Here is a 22,413-nt window from a genome sequence, read left to right as displayed (position 1 = left end):
TCAACAGAAGGCAAATCATATTTAAACATATGTGTGGTATGTCATTTCAGGTTCATGACCACAAAAACAGAGTTATTGCAGCAATATTGCATTAACCACCAGTGAGCTCATGCAGCGTGGCACATGAAGAGCCCTCCTCCCAGCCACCCAGCCCGCCCACTTGCCCCACTCTTTCCCCCATCCGGTGAGACTTCAAACATCGTCCCGTTCCAAGCACTGCGCACCCGTCACCCGGCTACTCACTGTAAGTGCCCCCCTTGAACGTCCCATTTGTTAATTGCTAACAAGTCAGATTACACAGCACGGTAAATATTTAATGCTGTTCTGAGAATGCACGGATACACTTGCCGGCAACACACTGCGGGACAGTGGGTCAAGAGTCCAATTACTAAGTTTGTCACCGGTGGTGGAGTGGGGTTGTGACCCAGCTCGGCACAAGAGGTATTTAAACCAAAAATAGCATGGCTCACGCATCCTGCAGAAGCCCACTGCCCCAGAAAAACCACAACCAGCACAAACCCAGACACTCCTCCTTCCTTCATTAACTCCAGTTTTCTGAGAACTATTCCCCAACCAGGACGAAACAGTTTTGTCCAGGAGAGGCAGATGTGCAAACCTCCTAACACCGTATCTCAGTGCGGGAGCTGAATAATTTCAGTCAAGACCGTTTGCAGCATGAGAAGATTCGCTACCTGGCCGAAATGTAATCCTCCTGAATAATCATATGCTACAGCAATCCAGCGGTGCCAAATCTATCCTTAAGAATACATACATAAACACATATATGTAAATACAGCAGTCAGTCAATATACCAAGTAAACAGATTGGTCCCGTCACCGTGTGACTCTCCTTCACGGCTGATGGGTGACGCCATTCTGTCTTAAACTACAAATCTCCAGCACTTCCCCTGAACTGCGTGTGCCGTCTTTAATACACTTCACATTGCCTAGTAACAAACACTCAAGCATGCAAAGCAAGGAAGGACATATGTGTGTCTCTCACCCAACAGCACATTGGGTTTCAGTTGCTATGGAAACGCTTGCATTAAAAGATCTGTGTATCTCAGGAATATACAATCTATAATTTATGAAACCCCAAGGTTTGTCTAGATGATCGCTGAAAAAAAATGAGTCTGGCATTTAAACTTTAAAGGCTGTTAGAAAGTAAGGTACAATTTAGCAGAATGCCTGACAGGAAATTATATGTTGACAAAATATGCAAGTAATTCTGTCTGGACAAGGTGATATATATGTATATAAATCTGGCTTTCGTGTGTATTAAATATATCATTAACTGTGGATCAGCTCATTCATTCAATGACTATCGCGCTTGTCCTCATGTGCCAAGTGTCCAGTCACGGAGTCCGCACCCTCAGCTACCCACCGCTGAGCATCCGAGCGGACGAGTGGTAAATATGGAGTTTCCATTCCAAAATCCTTAGTAATTACAGGTTAGCGATTACCTCAGTTACACCCCTTCACAAGGATCATGAAGCAGTGTTCATCACATGACGACCTTTACCCAAAAAGCCAGTAGTTTGGGATTTAGACCAACAAAGCTGATTGGTCCCAGGACCTCCAGGTCCTACAGCTGCTGTAACAATTTTTAAAAGACTCGGGCAGAGACTGTAGATACTACAGTAAAGTTTCATGATAACCCTCAAGCTCAGAGCTCCCCCAGCGTCCGGCTGTAATCATGCTGGTTGTTCTCTCTGAAGCTGCCCCCCCACTTCCCCCAATCAGCAGCCCTCCTGTTTGAGTGCGCTCAGCTACACATGCAAATGAGGCCCTCGGAACATTTACACCGAGATCATATTTCCATGCAGATGAACTTGCTGTGAGCACAAGCCTCAACAGGATAACTCTGACAGAACAGGCGCTTCCGAGTGGATCTGCTCTTGGGAATACAGCTCTGGCTCCAAAGACTCCGGATCCCACGGCCACGGAGCGATCAAAGCGGCGGCGCACGCTCGTCCTCTCCTCGAAACTGACCAGAACATCCCTCTCCTTTTTCCTCGTCTAGCGCTTCGGGTCCGTCACGCAGGGCGAGGTAATTGGGGTCGCGTCGCTTGTCATGGAGCGTAATTACTTGGCGAACCACTTCCCGCATATTGAAAAGGAGGGATGAAAGAACGAGCGGGGCCGTTTAACAGCCGTGTGACGTGGGAGAGAAGTCTGTCCACAGTGGGGTGTGGGGTGAGCGAGCTGGTTTGAGCACTGACACACCAGCGCTGATGGATCGCAGGATCAAAGTGTGCCCAAGTCAGCAGAGAATCCAAACTTGCCCAAAGGCCCAAACAGAGACAACTTTGTGCCCTCTTACGGCTTATCCTGAAAATGACTTACATAACAGTACTCTGAGCTACATGACATTACAAAACTTTCAGCAGTATCAGCATGTCCTCCAACATACAGCAAAGTGTTGTAATGAAGATACAATCCTCTACATGGGTCAACATCCTTCTGCCCCTACTTTGAGCAGACTGAAAAAGCAATACAGTAAAACAAAGCTCTCGAAACATTTAGTTGACCCTTTTCTCTAAAGCAACTTGCAACATTTACCAAGTTTTAGAGGTGTGTAATTTTAAGGTAACTATACTGGAGCAGGTCTCATCACTGCACTATTGTCACGACCATGCCCGCACCTCAACCAGCAGCACCTGACTCCGGTTAAGCATCTGACCTCAACTGAAACGCTTAGGTATAAAAACCACCACTCGACCACATTCCAGTTGTGGAATCTCATCAAGACATTCTTCCCTGGTCCCTCGTCCCTGGTTTCTGACCATTCGCCTAGCCCCCTGACTTTGTCTACGGATCTTCGCTCCCACTCTGACCGCCGATCGACTGACTCTTTACCCGTCCCCGACAAAGAGAACTCGCCTGATCCCTCAGTTCCAAACAAATGCTCCCGCACTTCAGTCCAGCCTTCCCCGAGGCCTCTGTTCCGTGCGCCAACTATCAACTCCCTCAATGAGGTAACCAAGGCCTGGCACTGATGTAGGATTTCCGTAGAATGAAGAAGTCCTCAGAAAACATCAGCAGCGGAGTGAATCCACAAACAAGAGAGCAGAATCCCCCGCAGAAGTCACAATACAGTAAAATTATTGGCCAAAAACCTGGGAGACAATCCATCACGATAACTTCAACCTCAACCAGTGAGATGCAAGAGGATAAGCTCTCTGATAGGAAGGCTACGCTCGTATCAGGTGTTGGTGGTTCAGCGGTACAGTCCTTCCCTGCCATGAGGGACAATCAGGTTTGATTCCCAGCTGATACAAGCTGAGTAGAGTCCCGATGCTATAGTGGTTGCCTGTGTGAAGGTCTTACATTTGAATCCCACCTGTAGCCTTGAGAAAGGTACTTGTGCTAAAATTGCTCTGGTAAAAATGACCCATTTGTATAAATGGGTAAATAATTACAGGTAGCTTAACACTGCAAGTCACTGTGGAGAAAAGTATCAATAAATGTAAATGTACTATGCAGGGCAACAGCACCACCTGAATGGTGATCCAAGGTGCACACAGCTCACCTTTCCTGTCTCTCTGCATGATGCGTTCCTTTCATGCTTTTAGCAAAGCAAACTGTTCCCTGCAGAGAGACGTGGGCTGCCTTTCACCTGAGAAAAACCATTTCGAGATCAGCCCAACGCAGGGGTGAGGAATGGAAGTCTTTTCAGCGACCATCAGGTCAGGACATTTCGGGCTTGAAGGAAAAAAAAAAAAAAAAACCACATCAATGAGGACTGATTAGCTGGACTGCAACCATTATTTCTCAGAGAATAAAGAATGATGAGGCTCAGTAGGCTTATATCAGCTCTTTAAGGACGATCGAAAGTGTTCCTCTCGTGGGTCCTACTGGCCAAAGCCGTAGACATCCTTGCCCCTGCAAAGACACATATAGGGGGAGGTGCATTTGAAGGGTTCTGCAGACTCCTAATTAAGAGGACAGGACAAGTGGAAAGCCAAACTTATCCCTTGATATAAAGGAGTCTAAAACTAAAAAAGTGAGTTAAGATACAGTGCCAGCACAGGATTACAATACCTGGACGCTGACAAGTCTGTCACCACAACCATACTGCAAGTGCGGAGAGTTTTTCTGAATATATCTGCTCTGTAATAAAAATTCAAACAAAGAGAAGCACGAGGTTAAATCGTGGGCGGGAGCATCGGCGCACAGAAACCTGCTCTTAAATTGTATTCCACTGCTTCTGTCCTGTCCGCCCTGAGATGTGAACTGTGAAGACAGCCTGCTCTTCACCACGGCGCGGGAGTTCTACTGATGTCTCCCCTACTCGGCCGATCAGCATCAAGAGGTGAACACACCGTTCCCAGTGCGGCTGGGACTCTTTGTTAGCGCATTCCCAAAACCTTTGCAGGTATCTTTTTGTCTCTCCACTTAGGTTCCTTGTTCTCATCACGAGGTATGGAGGGGAGATAGTAAATGAGGCCAGCGTGATGGACAAGGTTCAGCTGAAGCACCCTAGTAATGAGCATGGGATCACATGATGATGATGATGATGACGACTCCACTGGTGAAACCACGGCCTCGGTAGTCACAGAAACACCGAAGATGCAGTCATCAATGCTCCATCTTTGCTGCTCTACTCCAGGCCTGGCAGAGAACATTTTTTCCAAACAAAAGGCCAGAACATAAAAAGCAACTTCTCATTTTTTATCCATAATCTCTTGTAGGCAACAGCGGCTGAGAATGTCGGCTCACGGTGATGGATCGCAACAATGGTTCATCATCATTTCACCGCAGCACTGGGCAGTTTGTATTACAGCTGCAGAATGGGAACTATTGGAAGCGAAATACCGTTGGGCCTCACAGCAGTCCTTGATGAAGAGCGTCGGGGAGCCACACGGGACTCGTCCGCCCATGCTGATGATCGAGAAAGTCAGACCTGTTTCCGCCTCCTTCTCAAACACAGGCCTCCCAGCAGTGCCATCGAACCTCCCTCTCCCGTTCTCCATCAACAGCAGTCGCCTTGTTCCACGAGCACGGCCGTAACGAGGAGCCGGCCGAGTGGCTGGGGGGAACTAGAGGCGGAACGGGTTCGGAACACACTTCTAATCCCCTGGCAATTTTAGCACAATAGCCTCCACCACTTAAACTGCTTCGCCACGAAGGCAGCCAAGGGTGTCAGCGCTTTTGGACAAGAGCTGATATGGAGTAAATTTTCCTTTCTGGTAATAACGTATGTTGAGAATAAGTAATCTTCTAACAATTAGAAATTTTGACAAGGGAAAGCTCTCTTTTTGCCAGACGGGGACCTTGCTGCTTGACTGAGCAGACAACAAATGGTACAAAGGATTTATTTTTCAATTTTAGCAACAAAACCCTCAAATTCCCAACCTCGGTGTAATACATGAGTCACATTCCACAGTCATTCTCCAGAACCGTCGCCAACCTTTCTGTCTGTTTCTTGCTTCAGAACACGATAACATTGACAAGGTAGCAAGCCCCGGGATTTGATGCATTGAAATGGGAAAAAAAAAAAAATCATATAACCATTTTAACATTGTGAACATTGAGTGGCAGGGAAATCAGCCCCCTGCACAACACAGCCCACACAGTCAACACGCAGCCCACACATGATGATCAACCTGGGATGTAGCTACACACACAAATGGAAAACGCCTGTAGGAAGAGCAGCTCCTCAGCAGATTACCACCACTCCCAATAATCAGAGCCACGACCTTGGATATTCTCATTTAAAACGAGGAAATCCCCCAACGAATCTGCAATTCCGCTCTCCAAAGAGTTAAACAGTTGGATCAAAGCTAATGACCTGAAGGACGTGGTGTACTGTGGGGCCCGGACACCCTGGGGTAAGGTTCTTGGTGGGGTTTAACACTTCTTGGTCCATGTCATCCCAGAGCGCCACCCTCCAAATCATGCTCAGAAACAAGGCTCTGGAATCCTGAGAAAAGGAAAAGTTCAGCAATGAAGTCATCTTTTTCCACCCAGCCAGAGCATACCAGCCTGCTGTGGATGATGTCACCCGAGGGCAAGGAATTTCTCATATGTCTAGAAAGCAAAGTGGGGAAAATGTAATGCTAATGGGCATAAATAATCTCATAAGACCATCAAATGTTTGACAGTCCTCTTCTGAAAATCATTTCCAGGTGTTTCTCTGAAATCTCTCAAAGTCCCTTAAGAAAAAAAAAAAAAAGTACATTTGGTCCCTTGAAATGTCATCCTGTCCTTTTGTGTCCAGCTCATTCGTTTCCTAGTTTGAGTCTACAACGTTCAAAAAGAAGCAGCCGCAAAAACCCTCGGGAGAGCCTCCGAGAGGTTTCCAAAAAAATTCTGATAAAGCAGCCACTCGATGGTGGATAAATCACAGTGCCCCCCCTCAACGTGAACCTACAATAATGGTCTGCTTGATAAGCAAATGAGTGCTACCGCACAGAAAAACAATTAAAATGTACCGCCTTACTGACTACATGTAAAGCTCAGCATACTGAAATTTTGCCGATAAAGCCAATATCGTTGAGTACCATAAATACAGTTTCTACAGACCACACTCATAACATTTTTACCCGCTAGTTTGTATATTAAGAATGCAATAAACACATGGAAATTAATGTTTAATTTTAGCTTTTAATATATTATACAGTACTTGCGTTCAGCAGTGAACAGCAGCATTTTTCAGTTAGGCACCAGAATGTGGTTATAAACAGAATTTTAAAGAGGCAATTTTCTTATTAAAACATTTTCACTGTCAGAAGATGACAATGCCTAACAGAATTTAATACAATTTTAGAATATATTTTAAAAATATATGGAAACAGCGGGGGGTGCAGTGGTGCGGCAGGTTTGGCCGGGGCCTGCTGTGTGGCAGGGCTGGGGTTCGAGCTCTATTTGGGGTGCCTTGTGGCGGACTGGCGTCCTGTCCTGGGTGTGTCCCCTCCCCCTCCGGCCCTGCGCCCTGCCTTGCCGGGTTAGGCTCTGGCTCGCTATAACCCTGCTTGGGACAAGTGGTTGTAGACATCTTGTGTGTGTATATGAAAGCCCCCAAAATATATGTAATGTACAAGGCAACAATAACCAAAAATATACGTATGCATCCCATACACTTCATTTTTCAAGACATATAAATTGACATTGACTCATTTAGCTGACACTTCTCTCCAAAGCAACTTAAAATGTTAAGCAACTTACAGCTATTTACCCATTTATACAGCTGGATAATTTTACTAGAGCAATTCATAGTAAATACGTTGCTTAAGGGTACTACACCTGGAGATGGGAATCAAACCTGTAACCTTTTGGGTCTAAAGGGAGCAGTGCTAACCACTTCACTGTCAGCTGTCCAAATATACACTTACACACAGTCTGAAACCACTTGTCCCAAGCAGGGTCACAGCAAACCAGAGCCTAACCTGGCAACACAGGGGACATAGGGCACAAGGCTGGAGGGGGAGGGGACACACCCAGGATGGGACGCCAGTCCATCACAAGGCACCCCAAGTGGGACTCCAACCCCAGAACCACCAGGGAGCAGGACCCAGCCAAACCCACTGTGCTACTGCACCCCCCTTTCTGCCCAAATATAAATGTACTGAATATTTATATACAGAAAAATACATAAATATACTTACTATGCACACTGTGTATGGATGTGGACCAAAAGAAATTACTTTCTGCACAATCTGGCACGATCATGTGGCCCCGAAAGATAATATTATACCATATCTGTCGAGAGTAACTTCACAGTGCAATAAAGTTGTGGGTTTGAATTTGGCCGCAGCAATTTCTCACATGTTCACGTGTCTTCTGTGTGCACATGTATGTACGGCTTCAGTGCTCTGGCTTTCTCCCGCTGTCCAAAGACGTGGCTTTCGAGTTAACCGGTCACTTCGAAGAGTGCCAGAGTACCCGGGCCTTGTACTTATCGTTCAACTTATGCTTTTCTCCAAAGCGATTTACAGTGTTAATGTCATGGACGAGGGCGGGAGACCGAGCAGTTGGTGTGGACCCAATTGTGGGTTTGTTTATTGTGGGAACAAAGCAAGCAGTAAACAAGGATCGTAGCTGGGGACAGGAGTGGGTCGTTTGAGGTGCAGATGTTCTTCTTGAGACGAGACAGGAATACAAGTTGATCAGGCGAAGCAGGAGATCTGGAACCAGGAAGGCAGCAAACAGGGAATGAAGGGAAAAAATGAAGCGGGACTGGAAGGATGAGGAGGTAAGCAGGGTTCTATCACTATCGCAGGAGAAACGCGTTTGCTCAATGAGGTTCCGCAACCAGGTGAGCCGATACGGCTTGTTTCATACCGTGCTGCTCTGATTCAGGAAAGCTGCGGTCATCTGGCGCAAAGGGATAAGCGCGACAGCTGAACTACTTACAATTACTTATTCATTGATACAGCTAGTAATTTCTACTGGCACAAGTACCTTGCCTTAGAGTACAACAGCAGGACGAGGGGTTCCAACGTGGGTCCTTTGAGTTAAAGGCAACTGCTCGAACCATCACGCCACCTGCTCTACCTTAGACCATGCGCTTCCGGAAGTAGCTCTAGGTAACCATAGCCCCGCTAACCAAGCAGATACTGAAGGAAGACGAATGAACGGACTGCTACAGCTGTACAGGAGACAATAATCTTATCATGAACCATGAACACGTGCACCGTGACCCCAGATTCAGTAACACACCTGGAAACAAGGTTGATCTGAAGACAAACGGTCAACTACCGCATCCACGGCAAACTCACACGTGTTCAGGAGAGCCTCAGTGACATTCACTGGGTGGGCTAGACAAAGGTGTGTGTGTGTGTGAGAGAGAGAGAGAGAGAGAGAGAGAGAGAGAGAGAGAGAGAGAGAGAGAGAGAGAGAGCAAACACCCATTCTTTCGGGAGTCAAACTGTGTACCTTCTGGCTTGGAGTCAAACCACGGTACAGAGCAGTAAACCTCTTCAGCTGTACAACCAGAGGATTAGAGCTGAGCTCTTCACTGGGCACTGAATGACACAAAGTACAAAGCCAAGTAAGCCCCCCCCCCCCCCACACACACACACACACACACAGAGACACACAGTCGGTGCATTATTATTAAGGCGATTACTATGTTGCTGTATTAGACGTCACCCCGGGCTAATTTTACACGTGTCCAGTATGACCACATATTGTGTTTTGCATCATTACCTTGCACATCAGTGAGGGAAACAAGAGCACGTCCACTGAACAAACCCCCCCCCCCCACTGCTTCCCAGCCCCGACTGTTAATTGACCGAGCGCGTGGCGTGGAGCGCGTGCACGCGCGCCCGCATCCCCAGCCGTAAAACCGGCATCACCCGACGTGTCCTACGTGCGCGTTCGCCGCGTACGTGAGCAAACGGCACCCAGGTGCAGCGCTGCAACCAGCACGGAGCGCTGTTCGGTGCGGCGGCGGAGCTGCGCGGCCCCGCGCGGTCCCTAAAGTCACCGACACGCGGCCATCAGCGCGGCCGCGGGGACTCGTCGCAGCTCACTGCATAGCGCGCGAACGCGCACCGTGTGACACCGTGTTGTCTCTCGTGACACCGAATATCGTCGTGGAAGTCGTTACGTAAAGGCACGGAAAACAGTTCGCGTTGGCATCTGCGCGCTGAGTCGGGATTTAAGCGGAAAGCCACAGCCCGACACGGAGCAATCTGTCCCTCCACCACATTCGGCGATCAAATCACTGCTTCCCAGCATCTGCGGCGGAAAAAATATGAAGAAAAAAATGCGAAAAACTCCCACATCCCCCGTCCACACACAATTATTTTATTTCTGACTGACCTATCCCTCAGCACTCTGGAAATGCCAAGACAAGTCGTGTGTGCGTAACGGTAACGTAGCCCCGCTTCGCCTCCTCTCTCGTCCGCGTGAACCCCGCGCGTGCCGCGCCGCGGCTCCTTTCACACGCACACCACCTCGAGATCCTCCGCACACACTTCTTCACAGTGGCCGCGCTTTCCCCGTACCCCTCCCGCCGAAGGTACAGCAGCTCCCGAAAATACGGAGCAGCGTCACTTACTGCAACGGACAATCCGGCGAGGGACGAAAACGTGCAGATGGCAAATAAGTCGTAAGACGAGGAGCGAAGAGAGAGTCCGTGGAAAAGCCGCGGCCGCTCCAAGTGACACGGATAAAATCCACGAAATGAGGAGGGACGGTCAGTGCCGTGAAGACATTGATTGGTTACACCTGCTTGTCCGCGTCCCCTCCACGCGTGGACACGCAGTGAGACGGGTGTCGCTCTCCGTGGAGAAACACGGAACGTAATTTGCGCGTCTCCGTCCGGCGCCCCACACCGCCGCCGCGCGCCACCGGCCACCGACTCCGAACGGCCGATGTCCGAGCGCGTCCTAACGAGGTGTGAAAGCGCTCACTCACACACACACACACACTCTCCGACTCGACTGTGTGTGTCCGCTCGAGGCGCTGGGGGTCGGGGGGGGGAGCGATCGCGCGACACTCCCCCTTTCTGCAGTGAGCCAAACAGCGGAACCCCGAACACCGCCGGTTGGACCTGAACTCCGGCAGTCGCGACCCCTGGGTCACACTTCCAGCGCTGTGAACCTCCCACACGGGGGTATCAGCTCGAGTCTCTAATGTGCTCGTCTTCCGACGCACTGAAAGCACAGGCTCTCGGACCCGCAGCTGCTGCAGTGTCTGAACCAGCAGTCAGTCCGTATTGATCGACGCTTATTTTACCGGGCTGCGAACCCAGTTTCACCCTCGACACGTGTCAGTCACCCCATGTGCACACCTCCCGTCGTTTATAGCCATCTCTGCAGCTAGAGAAATTTAGGGTAAACACCTTGGACCACAGCTGGGATTCAAACCTAGAATCTGTAGGGCCAAAGACAGCAGCTCAAAGCACAACACCACCAACTGCCCTTCCTTACTTCCCACTATACTGTTGGCTTTGAAATTGAATCCCAGAAATGCTGTGCGGTCAGTAAGTAGAAAAATTAACCTTGATCCCTCAACGGGCTACTTGGTTACAGACGGGTATCTTGAGATGTTTTGCATCGGCCCTCATTGGCTGTGAAAACAGTCACGTATGACTCACGGAAAAGAGTTTCAGAAAAACCCCAAGTTTCTTGCTGTGTCTCAGAGGGGCGGTGGGTCCTTACCTAGATAACCTGTGGCAGTCAGTGAACTGCCATCTTAGAATAAGGTTCCAGAGGAGGTCCTGATCAAAGTCACTTGATCACCAAGTTCTCTGGTTACCTTGCAGAGCCTCAAAAGCTTTGTTCTCTCTACAGAGGTGAAACAGGGAGGAATGGTTGTTTCAGTCAAGTACATTTATTCATTTAACAAAGTATTGTACATCTCAGAAAACAACACAAAATTTATTGCACCAGCTGACATAGTATATGTTTAGCACATAGAAGATCAGGGGAGAATTGAATCTGAAACAGATGTTTTTTGAGAGTCTTAAGATTTGAGAGAGATTCAGCAGTTCTGAGGAACGGAGGGAGGTCATTCTTCCTGATTGGAGCCGGAACCGAAAACCCCTTCGACCTCTTCTGCACAGGACTACGGAAGGTGGAGGAGTATAGTTAGGAAAAAGCCTCGTTTAAGCCCCATCCATTCCGCAGAATGCAAATACAGCCACTGCCGGTGACATATAATCCCCGTGTGTTTTGGAAGTTGAGTCTTTGTTTTGAGCTTATAGACAGAAGAACCTGACTGGACCAAATACACAACCGCTTTGAAACAGAACACTTGCAACAGGTGTCACAGTAAAGTTCTTCATGCTCTTTACTATAACAAATCACCTATTATTTGCTCCACTTCCAGAGAGCATTAGGTAGCTACTCCTGGTGCCTCTATGAGACACAGTGGAAATGGCAACATGGACCGTAACACTACAGACAGTTATGGCTTGTGCAAAAACGCCCCCCAACAACAGTACAAGACAACCCATCCAGTAACTCCAATCCGCGGTCCAGTCGTTCACAATACAAACATTAACCTGACGCACAAACAATTCTCAGAAACCCATCGAATAAGAAGCCACCGAGGAGCAAAGAATAATAGGATGCTTACAATAAATTTAGCAGAAAATATAGCTTTCCTCCTTTTCCCATATTTTCCTACAAAAGCTTGATCAGCTCTTGACTTATATGATTTGTTCTGTTTGACTCTATATTCTCCTGCTCCTGTCTTGATGTTGGGCTCTCTGCTTTATGGGACTTCAGCTGTCAAAAGGTTTGGTACATTCACCTTCTAAACAGTCTCCAAGAGGAGTTCTATAAACGCTTTTAAAATAATTGTTTTTTCCTAATTCAGTTTGTTTTTATTACTTGTTCCTTATTTTATTGTTAAGAATACTAGCATGCATAAAACCTACATACTGGCCTTATCTTCTTTTTTTTATATTATGTGCATTGTTTAATCACTGCTCTCCTTTTCATTATCTGTGCGTCCAATGATTATGAGATAATAACCTGTTGCGTGTTCTATAAACTGTGCATCCAGTGCCTCTAGAAAGTGTGTCACTTCCTGCATCATGTCCAGTAAGGTAAATTTGCCACAGGAGGACTACAGTAACGTTCTAGAATCATCTCCAAGATGATAAAAAGAAGTAGGATACATCTGACCTCAATTTGAAGTGTCATTGCAAAGGGTGTCAATATTTATGTAAATGGGTGATTTCAGTTTTTAATTTGGAACAAACTTGCAAAAAATTCTAAAAATGTGTTTTCACTTCTGTTATGATGTATGGTGTGTCAGTTGATAGGAAAAAAGAAACAATCAATTTTCACATAATTGGTCAATGCAACAAAGCATGGAAAAAGTGCAGGGGTCTGAATACTTTCAGAAGGCACTGTCTGCATCTCAACGTAGTATGCATGCATAGTAATGAAGGCATCGTGGAAATTAAATTTATTGTTTATTTAAAAATTAAATTTAAGTTTAAATTTATTTGTTCAGCATAAACAACCACAGTCAGATGGGGGTTCGCCTCAATATTGTCAGTTGAGACGAGCGCATAATTTTGACATTACTGCTTCAGACAGTAATAATCAGGAAGAGAACAATACAAACGAGTTTGTTTGCTCGCAAACAATTTAGTTTTTTTTTTTTTCATCCAGACTTGTAAATAAGAATTTGAGGGTATTTTTGTTTGACTAGAAAAACAAGAAGAAATGGGATTGTAAAACTCTAATATCTGAAGGCCATGTCTCAATATAAAAACATGTTCCAAAATATACTGTATGTTCTTCCTGATAATGAGACAAAATTCCTGTCTGTTCCACAAACTTCACCCTCACACAGCTCTCTTATACTACAGAATATCTTTCAGTGGAAGATTGTCGGGGACTTACAGCCCGATGTGTGAAGATCAGACAATGATTTCACTCGGGCCTGATGAGGGACGTCACCACCAAATGTATGAACCCACGTTTGGGAAAGCGCAGTACGATTCAGGAGAATGTCCATGCAAGTACCGAAGACCCACACCGAGCTGCGGCAGAACCATCACAACAAGCCCGGGTTTAAAGAGATGGGTTTGCTGTTGACTTTGTTTCCATAGTAACATACCATAGCTTCCTCAGCCCCGTACAGAAGATCAGTAACAGGACCGCTCTGGATGCGATGTGTCTGGATTTGATGTGCACCCTTTCGGTTCTCCTTAAAGCGATTTTTAGGCACACCAGTCCAAAGCAAGTGAAATTACAAGCGTGACCACTTACCGTCCGCGGTCGAGTGTCGCTTCCTGGCCGAAAGAGACGGCGTCGAACGCTGATGTATCACATTTGCCTGGCACTCGGAGCAAAGTGTGTGGGTGGTTCTGGGTGTGTGTAGGTGTGAGTGTGAGGATGTGGGAGTGTTGGGAGAGGAGCTGTTAGGTGTTAAATCAACTTTGAATTGTGTGCTGTTCCCCCCCCCGCATCTTTTTCCCTACATCTCCTTTAGGTTAATGCACATTTTTTGAGCTGAATCTTACATTTACATTTACATTTATTCATTTAGCAGATGCTTTTTTCCAAAGCGACGTGCACCTCAATCTTATTTGTCACGTTAAACAACTGATGCATATCAAACACGCTGGCATGTGAAAGGGAAATTTGCACAAGCTATTTGTGTACAGAACATAGCTCTATCATGACTGAAGATGTGGGGGTCGGGGGGGATCAGGGATGACCGGCACCAGCTCAGCCATCAGGGATGGAAGAGCTTGAGGAATTACATTTACATCAATGCTGCACAGCTTTTTACTCTTACAAAGCAGCGGCTGAGCTGTTCTTGCACCCAAAAGTCCCGGGAAATTGTCTGGCTTGGGAGAGTCTTCTCGCTCATCCACGCGGCTCACACACTTTGAAGCAGGGGCCGCACAAACACACATCGTTTTGGCTATAGAGTAGCCAGTCATTAATGGCTTCTATAAATAGCTGACTGGCACTGAGGAATGTGCTGGATTATCTTTGGCTGACAAAAAGTGCCTCGGTTTCCTGCCAGCGCTTGTTCCCTGTTATTACTGCTGAGGATGTTGCTGTGCTCGGCCTGCACAGTGTCTGCTTGCTGCGGCAAATTACTGTGGGACAGGCGCCACACATACTCCCAAGAAAAATATGCTTTGCCTCTTGACCTGAAGTCATTCGCATACGTATATCATATCTCAGAGCATCTTTGGCCGGCTGTCAGGTGACTTTTACTGGATTTTACTTCCATTTTACATGTCCGAACACCAGGGTTATGAAAGGTTTTGTGGACCCTGTGAATCCTTCCGGTTGGAGAGCAACCCTTCGATCTGTCTAGGGGGGTTCTTTTTAGACCCAAGTCAACATTTCATAAATGTGAAGTATCACAGCGGACCACACAGATCTTCTACATCTCAACAGATCGGTATTCCTCTTAGAGTGCTGCAACAATGATATGATGGTTACATTTAGCTGATGCTTCTTTCCAAGGAGACTTACGATTTATACAGCGGGGTAAATTTACTGCAGCAATCCATGCTAAGTACCTTACTCAAGGGTACTAAAGCTGGAGGTGGGTTTCAAAGCTGCAACCTTTTGAGTCCAGAGGCAACAGCTCTAACCACTGAGCTACCAGCTGCTACTGTTGCTGCTGAACCTCCACCATGTGCTTTTGTTGCTATTACAGGTCTCAAAAAGTATGTTATGAGCCAGGAAGGGATGAGAGAAATATGGAACAGAAAGCCTCAAGTTATCATTCAGACTCTGGAAATTAAACAACGAGCTGCTGTCGGTGCCTCTTTGAGCTTTAATAGCACAGTGAGCGCTATAGCATCAATCATTTCTTACAGCTCCGTGAACGTCCCGGGCCAACAGCTCTGTGCGAATGGAAAAGTGAGTGAAGGTTTGTCCGGTGGGGGGTAAACTAGATAATCGAGGAGTAAAAGAAATATCCAGAATGTTCACATTAATCTGGCAATTTACTCCAGAGCAAACGATACTGTCAAGTGACTCAATTGTTTACAGCTTGGCAATTTCTACTAGAGTAAAGCAGGATAAGTACCTTGATCAAGGGTACTCCAGCTGGAGGAGGAATTTGAAGCTGTGTGCTTTGGGTTCGAGGGCATCTGTGCACGACGCCGCACTATCAACTACCCTTGCAAACACCTTTCAGGATTTCACTTGCCGAGCCTTTAAAAGTTAAAGTAAATGGAAATCCTTATTAATGTTAAACAGCCACCGGTGCCACTTGTTTCCTTACAGCAAATGTAACGGTCACTTTTTGCACAAGACGTCGCTGAGAGTTGCTCCTTTCCAATCAATGCTGCCCCCAGTGCATTAAACCAAATCCAACCTTCTGCCTTAAAATCCATTTCAAACTAGCCTTCCATTCCAATGCTCATCACAGCCATTCAAATAACACTCAGTGCTCTTATTGTGATTCACAAAATAACACAGCAGCCCTATTAAGAGTTCGGAGAACATTACAAACCGGTTCCCCCTTCTTTTCATTCCCTGTGTGTCAGCATGAGCCAAAGGCTACACTCCGCTTTAAGATCAATCTTCCAACTCCAGTTTTCTTTACACCAAATACACTTGTCCAATAAAGGCCAGCTGAGGTCGGATTGTACCGGCAGGCATGCAAACAAAAAGCCTGAAATGTTTCACAACAGAGAAAGGATATTTAGAAATGCCCAAACCCTTCTGTGATGCATAATCTTAATTTTATACTCATGAGGGATCCAAAATTAAAAGTCCATGGGTTCCCGTTTTTGGCCCAGATGTGGTCGAACGATCTCCCTCTCTCCCTCAGAACTGCTGAGTGCCTTCCAGCATCAACAAGGATCTCAAAACACATCTCTTTCTCAACTCATCTCCTTCCTGAAAGCTCCAGAAGTTTACACCACACCAGGTGTCATGATCATCTTGGTTTTTCCCATCAAACGCAATTCTCTCGACAGCTACTCGCGACATGTGCACAGTGGTGTCAGACAAGGAACTTCAGTGATGGTGTGTTTGCATCTAAAGGTCTCTGCATCTTATAAAATGTCATTTTTGTACATTCAGAGTTTTATGTCACTTCGGAGAAATGTGTCCGCGAAAAGACTGCATGTAAATGTAATGCAAATTTAATGTGAATTGTTCTGATAAGAAGGGAAAAAATTTATTTCCTATAACTATATTTTGGCCTAATCTTCACGTCTTCAAAAAAGAAAGAAAATGAGAAAGAATAGATTTTAAAAAAAAAGGTTTTCCACTGTGCGTCTTGACCACGGTGTAATTTCTTCAATGTTAGATGTGAATTCTAAAAATGAATGAAATATTTTGCAAATTGATATGAAGATCAAAGGAGCTTTGGAAGTAGCTGCAGAAAGAAGATCAGAATCGCATCCAGATCTGAAAGAATCGCCTTTCGCTGTGTGACAGAGCGGCTTTTCAAGGGACGCTAAACAATAGAGCGAACACCGGGAACTTCTGCATCACACGTTTGATGCACAAGACAGTAAGACAGTTAAATGCTGGAGAAAAATGTATACTGAGCATTTTAAAGACTAATGCATATGGACAGCAGGGGGTGTAATGGCTAGAGCTGCTGTCTTTGCACCTGAAGGTTGCAGGTTCAAATTACAGCTGTATTACATTTATTTATTTATTCAGCAGATGTTTTTTTCCAGTATGATATTCGGCAGCGTTGACATCGCCATGATGATCACTGATGGCAACCGAGGCCATTTTTTGAGGGCTTCGGCTTTACACAGGTAACTTCCAAAAAAGTGATCCGTCTTGTAATGTACAACATTTACGTTTTTAGCAGACACTTTTCTCCAAAGCGACTTCCAATGGACTCTATGTAGTGTTACCAGACCACACACCTTATTCACCGCGGTAACTTACACTGCTAGATACACTATTTACACTGGGTCACTCATCCATGCATCAATGGAACACACACTCTCTCAGTCACTCACACACTATGGGTGAACCTGCACAGCATGTCTTTGGACTGTGTGAGGAAACCAGAGCACCCAGAGAAAACCCACACAGACACGGGGAGAACATGTCAACTCCACACAGACTGAGTGGGGATCAAACCCATGCCCCCACGCACCACCCAGGCGCTGTGAGAGCGCAGCACTACTTGCTGTGCCACTGTGCCACATATTACTCTCAGGAAAGGTACCCAATAAATGTAAGTTGAAATAACGCTAAAGAAAACCATGACCGAAGGTTATCTGTCCTAATAGAAGCATCACAGCTTCAAAATACAAGAAAGGGATCGTGAGCTTTTTTAGGGGAAAGTGCCAAGCAGAGAGTCCACTTGGAACAAGCAGGAGGTGCATTTGGCGAGGCAGCCAGGTGACCTCCAGGCTGTTGGGAAGGGGACCATCTCAGCGGGATGGTCACAGTCCACACCACACCGCAGTCCACACCACAGCACCCACCACCGACACGGCGCAACAATCAAGGAGAGGTTGCATCTCTCCATTGCTGCCTTCCCCTCGGGTCAATTCACAGCCTTGTTCCATTTGGCCGTTTGACGCACTGTGGCAAACATTTCCTGCCCTGAAGAGATCATTTGCATTCTTAATTTGTTCCGAGGTGCATAAACCCAGCCCAGCGACACACACTTTGGCTTGTATACTCTATATTCCTGCAGCATGTGTGGGTGTTGTGTGGTGTTATCACCACCGCGGTAAGTCCGACATACCTGCTTTTATTGTACCTGCTTTTCTTTGCAGAGATATGATTGTGCACTTTATGATTTCACATTTATACATTTTGCAGCTGGAAGCTGGACCTTGCACCCTGGGACAGCTGCAGAGCCACCGCTGGGGATCAAACCTGAAGATTCTTCATCAATAAAACAGTTATTCCAGAGTCTCTTGCGCCTTTTCGATCTTCATAACACTTTCGGATGCTCCGCTCAACCTGCGCGTGGCCGTTCGTTAGGCTGCGCCGGTTTCTCCGCCGGTGCGTTAAAAACCGTGCCCTTGGCGGCGAGATGTGCTCCGGCGCCTTTCCAGAAGCAGCAGCGCACATTGAGACTAATGTACCTCAATATTATGCGATTGAAATACCGCGGTAATGAAAGAAATAACACTTGAAGGCACAACAAGCTCACGTTCTCGCAGACAAACGATCCGAGTCATTAGCACTTCAAAGTGGGAGGCTTGCCGGCCCCGAACGCACATCAGGATTTCAGGTTCGAGCAGATGGGCAGTGCTTAGAGCTCTGCGGCGCCAATCAAAATGCATAATTAAGCAGCCTGCAACCGGCCCATAAATCTGTCGGCGTGGAGCTGCCTGTAGATCAGCTGCATTGGAGGCTTCGAGTCTCAGCTGAAACACTGAGCTGCCTGATACTTAGAGCAAAAAAAAAATTAATTGTTTCCTTGTAATCTTATGCAGACATCACCGATAAATGTAAATACTTTCTAAGTGTTATAGGGTGCTATTATACTCTGGATTGTTCTGCACAAAGAATTGGTGGTTGAGGAGCTTTTCCAATCCACTGGACTATTATGCCTTCATCTTGACAGATCCATTAAGTGTACAGAAGGGAAGTTTACTATAGTTCAGGTCAACTGTACTCAACGTAATCATACAGTTATCCATTACGTTTACTCAGCCGGCTGAAGCTTTTCTCCCCCCAAAACCAGCTTACAATGATTTGCCCGTTAATACCGTGAAGCAATTTCAGGGTAAGTACCTTGCTCCAGGGTACTACAGGTGCAACTCGAACCTGCAACCTTTGGGTCCAAAAGCAGCAGCTTCAACCATTACGTTACCAGCTGATCCCAACCCCCTTGAAAGGAACAGCAAAAATGAACTTGTGCATCAAATATTTTGTTTGCCGGAGTATCAATTAATTAATCATCTATTACCGAACACTTCCCTTCCTCCGATAATAAATTCAGAATGTTTGTTTTTTTTATATGTTCTGTTCATTTATGCATTACTAGTTGGGGTATGATGTGTTCTGCACCAGCGTGAACACAAGAAAGAACACAAGACAGTGGTATTAGCGATCAATATTAATTTACCACTGTCATATGCTGCTCTTCATATGTATGAGGAGAAATCCAGTAATAAAGACCAAAGAGCTTAAATCACTGGCAGTTGCTGGTCTCCCGCCATCATTTTTTGTGTGGCCTTGTTGCTCTTTCTTGTTCTTCATGACTCTGTTGTTCTTTCTCAGCTTCTTCATCAACTTTCTGAAGATCCAGCGCTTCGGAAATGATGTTGCGAGAGGATCGATGCCAAGCAAACGCTCTTTTTTTCCAACTTTTTCCCTCGTCCTAAGGTGTCTGGAAAGGTTTGAAGATACATGAAAAGGAGCCCTGCAGACCATTTCTTTTCCTTTACATTTATTTATTTAGCAGACACTTTGGTCCAAAGCAACTTCCAATAATAACTCTATGTAGTGTTATCAGCCCACACACCTTATTTACCATGGTGACTTACATTGCTAGAGACATTACTTACACTGTGTCACTCATCCATACACCAGTGGAACACACACACACTCTCTGTCACTCACACACTATGGGTGAACCTGAACAGCATGTCTTTGGACTGTGGGAGGAAACCAGAGCACCCGAAGGAAACCCAGACACAGGGAGAACATGCGAACTCTATACAGACTGAGTGGGGATTGAACCCATGACCTGTTGCACCACCCTGCATAACTCAGTCTGTGTGGAGTTCGCATGTTCTCACCTCGCTACTCACTGCTTACTTCTTTACTCTTTGTAGTACCGTCTAGTGTAGTACCCAGCTGTCTATTTTACTACAGAAGTATCTATCTATCTATCTATCTGCTTGTGTGAAGTATAGCTGAGCTCTTGCTCATGAGATAAACCCAATGTATCTGAATTCACTTTCAAACAGCTAGCAGTACAGGGCATCACTGCCCTTGACATTGACTTGCTGGCATGAGTTGTCTTGGCAACATCGGAACATATTCCTCAGTGACATGTGACAGGAAAGAGCGTAGTTTACTGTTGGACAGGAGCGGCTCCCTTTCCACTGAGCGAACTCTTCCGCCCCCCAGTTGAGAGAGCAGCCTCAGGTGACACAGGTGAGGAAGAGCAAATGAGCTCAATGAGCCCAGCAGCTCATACTGACACGCATGTGTGGTTCTAAACCCCGCATTTGTAAATAATTCAGGCTTCGGCAAATACTTTCGGTGTCCGCTCCTGCCACAGTGTCCTCGTATTGGCGAGAGCTCCTATAAAGACATCGCTGACATTCCTTGGTGATGTTCTTTTCTCGTACCTGTGGGGATTTAAACCGGCATTTCGGACTGACCCGGTCGTCAAGCAAACGCTGCATCGCCGTTTCTGCTTAAATTCACCTTCTGTCATGCAATAACCAAGGGAGCCAAGGGAGCGACTGAGGCTGTAACAGTTTCTCAGCCCAGCCACCGCTCTGTACCTCCACCATCCATTAACCAGAGCAGGAGCACTGGTCAAGTACCACATTTAAATTCCTAGAGGAGTTTATTAATAACAGTCTTAATTACAGAAATTTAAATTATTAAGTCCTCCAGCTCTGAGTTTTGCTGCAAAATATAGTGGAGAAGTATTTTTTTTTTTTAAATCCCAGTGACTGGGTCCTTTTATACTTATGACATGAAAATGCATCCAACATCCCTACTGCAGGACCTCTGCTGCCTAGCAACCACCCTCCAGCCAATCTGGACAGAGTATTAGCATTGGAAATCCTCCTGTCTGGGCCTGTCTCCATCGCTGGAGCCGCAGAGACCTCAGGAGCCAGCCAGGACCCGGGCTTCCGGAAGCGTTGCGGAACAGGCACCCGAAGGTCAACCGGTCGAGAGCTCTTCTGCGCAGACCTACACGGCAGGGTGCTTCGGGTCTACCGCCGCAAACCGCGGAAGCGAAGCGCACGTTTGCCTTCAAAGGCCCTCCGTGGGATTTCCCTGCCGGTGTCCCAGAGCCGAGGATGATAGGTGAGAAACTGGGCCGAGTTCCGTCGAGGTCCTGATTGACGGGCCCTTTGTAGCTCTGCGGCGTTTAACCCCTTCCGATCAAACCCCCGCACCGAGCTTCCCGAAAGACACGTCCCCGCTGGAACTGAGACACAACCTACTTCTTGGACGCACAAGAAAAACCTCTCTTTAATCCACCGTGCTTTCGTGGGCTTACCTGGAATATCACTCAAAGCAGCTCCTGGGCCTCTTAGGAAGCACCGTGTGCTAGTTACCTCCAGGCTTCCGAGTGAAGCCGACCAGTTCTCACGCTCGTGTAACTGAACCCGTAATTGTTAAACGTCATTTAACAGCCCAGGCGCATGAGAAAATTGTGTAAAAACAGTGTAACCAAGAGCACCTGATAAAAAACTATGACATGTAGTTAAGGCTTCTGTTATGTGTTAGTATAAGCTGGTAGTGTAGTGGTTAGAGCTTCTGCCTTTAAATCCAAAAGTTATAGGTTCAATTCTCCCTCTGGCTGTAGCATCCTTGCTTAAGAGGCCCAAAATTACCCATGAGTTTAAATAATTGTAACATTGCAAGTTGCTTATGGGAGGTTTGTTCTGAAAGGAAAGACCAAACTCCAGTTTCAAAGACATGGACATTTCTCTGGGACCTTGTTATGGATGTGAAAAGGACACAAAAGAGCCATATTGCTCTCTTGGGGCTGTGTAGTTGGACTAGTACTAATTCTGCTTGCTGATCAAGCAGTTGCGATAGTATTGACACGGGGCGCGCGCGCACACACAAATGAATGACCGCTGCATAATATACACAGGACGTCCTCTGTGTGGTGCAGTTGAACCGGAAGAAAAATGTCATCTCCTTGTTTAGAGGGACTATTCAAATCTGCCAAGATCTGAAGACCTTCTACTCTTGCCAAAACATCCAAAAGCCAACGTGGCGTGTTGTAGAGAGGACTCGACATGGGCGGGTTTTGGAAACATAAAGAGCCTTTGGAACCTGACCTGGACGGACAAACCTGCCCTACCTGCCCCCGTGTGTCGAAC

General features: G+C 46.5%; 1 protein-coding gene across 1 annotated transcript in view; it reads right to left on the bottom strand.

Moving 5' to 3' along the window:
• LOC108933333 (armadillo repeat protein deleted in velo-cardio-facial syndrome homolog) overlaps nt 1–10,149 on the bottom strand; it is a 60,612-nt gene extending 50,463 nt beyond the window's left edge. Inside the window, exon 1 of the mRNA XM_018750304.2 lies at nt 10,009–10,149. The gene's annotated coding sequence lies outside the window, so the exon portion shown is untranslated. The remainder of the gene's footprint in view (nt 1–10,008) is intronic.
• Between the last annotated feature and the right edge of the window lie 12,264 nt (nt 10,150–22,413).

The sequence above is a fragment of the Scleropages formosus genome, chromosome 6, assembly GCF_900964775.1.
Source record: "Scleropages formosus chromosome 6, fSclFor1.1, whole genome shotgun sequence".
NCBI lineage: Eukaryota > Metazoa > Chordata > Actinopteri > Osteoglossiformes > Osteoglossidae > Scleropages > Scleropages formosus.
The sequence above is the reverse complement of the archived record's forward strand: the minus strand, read 5'-3'. Positions and strand labels throughout refer to the sequence as shown.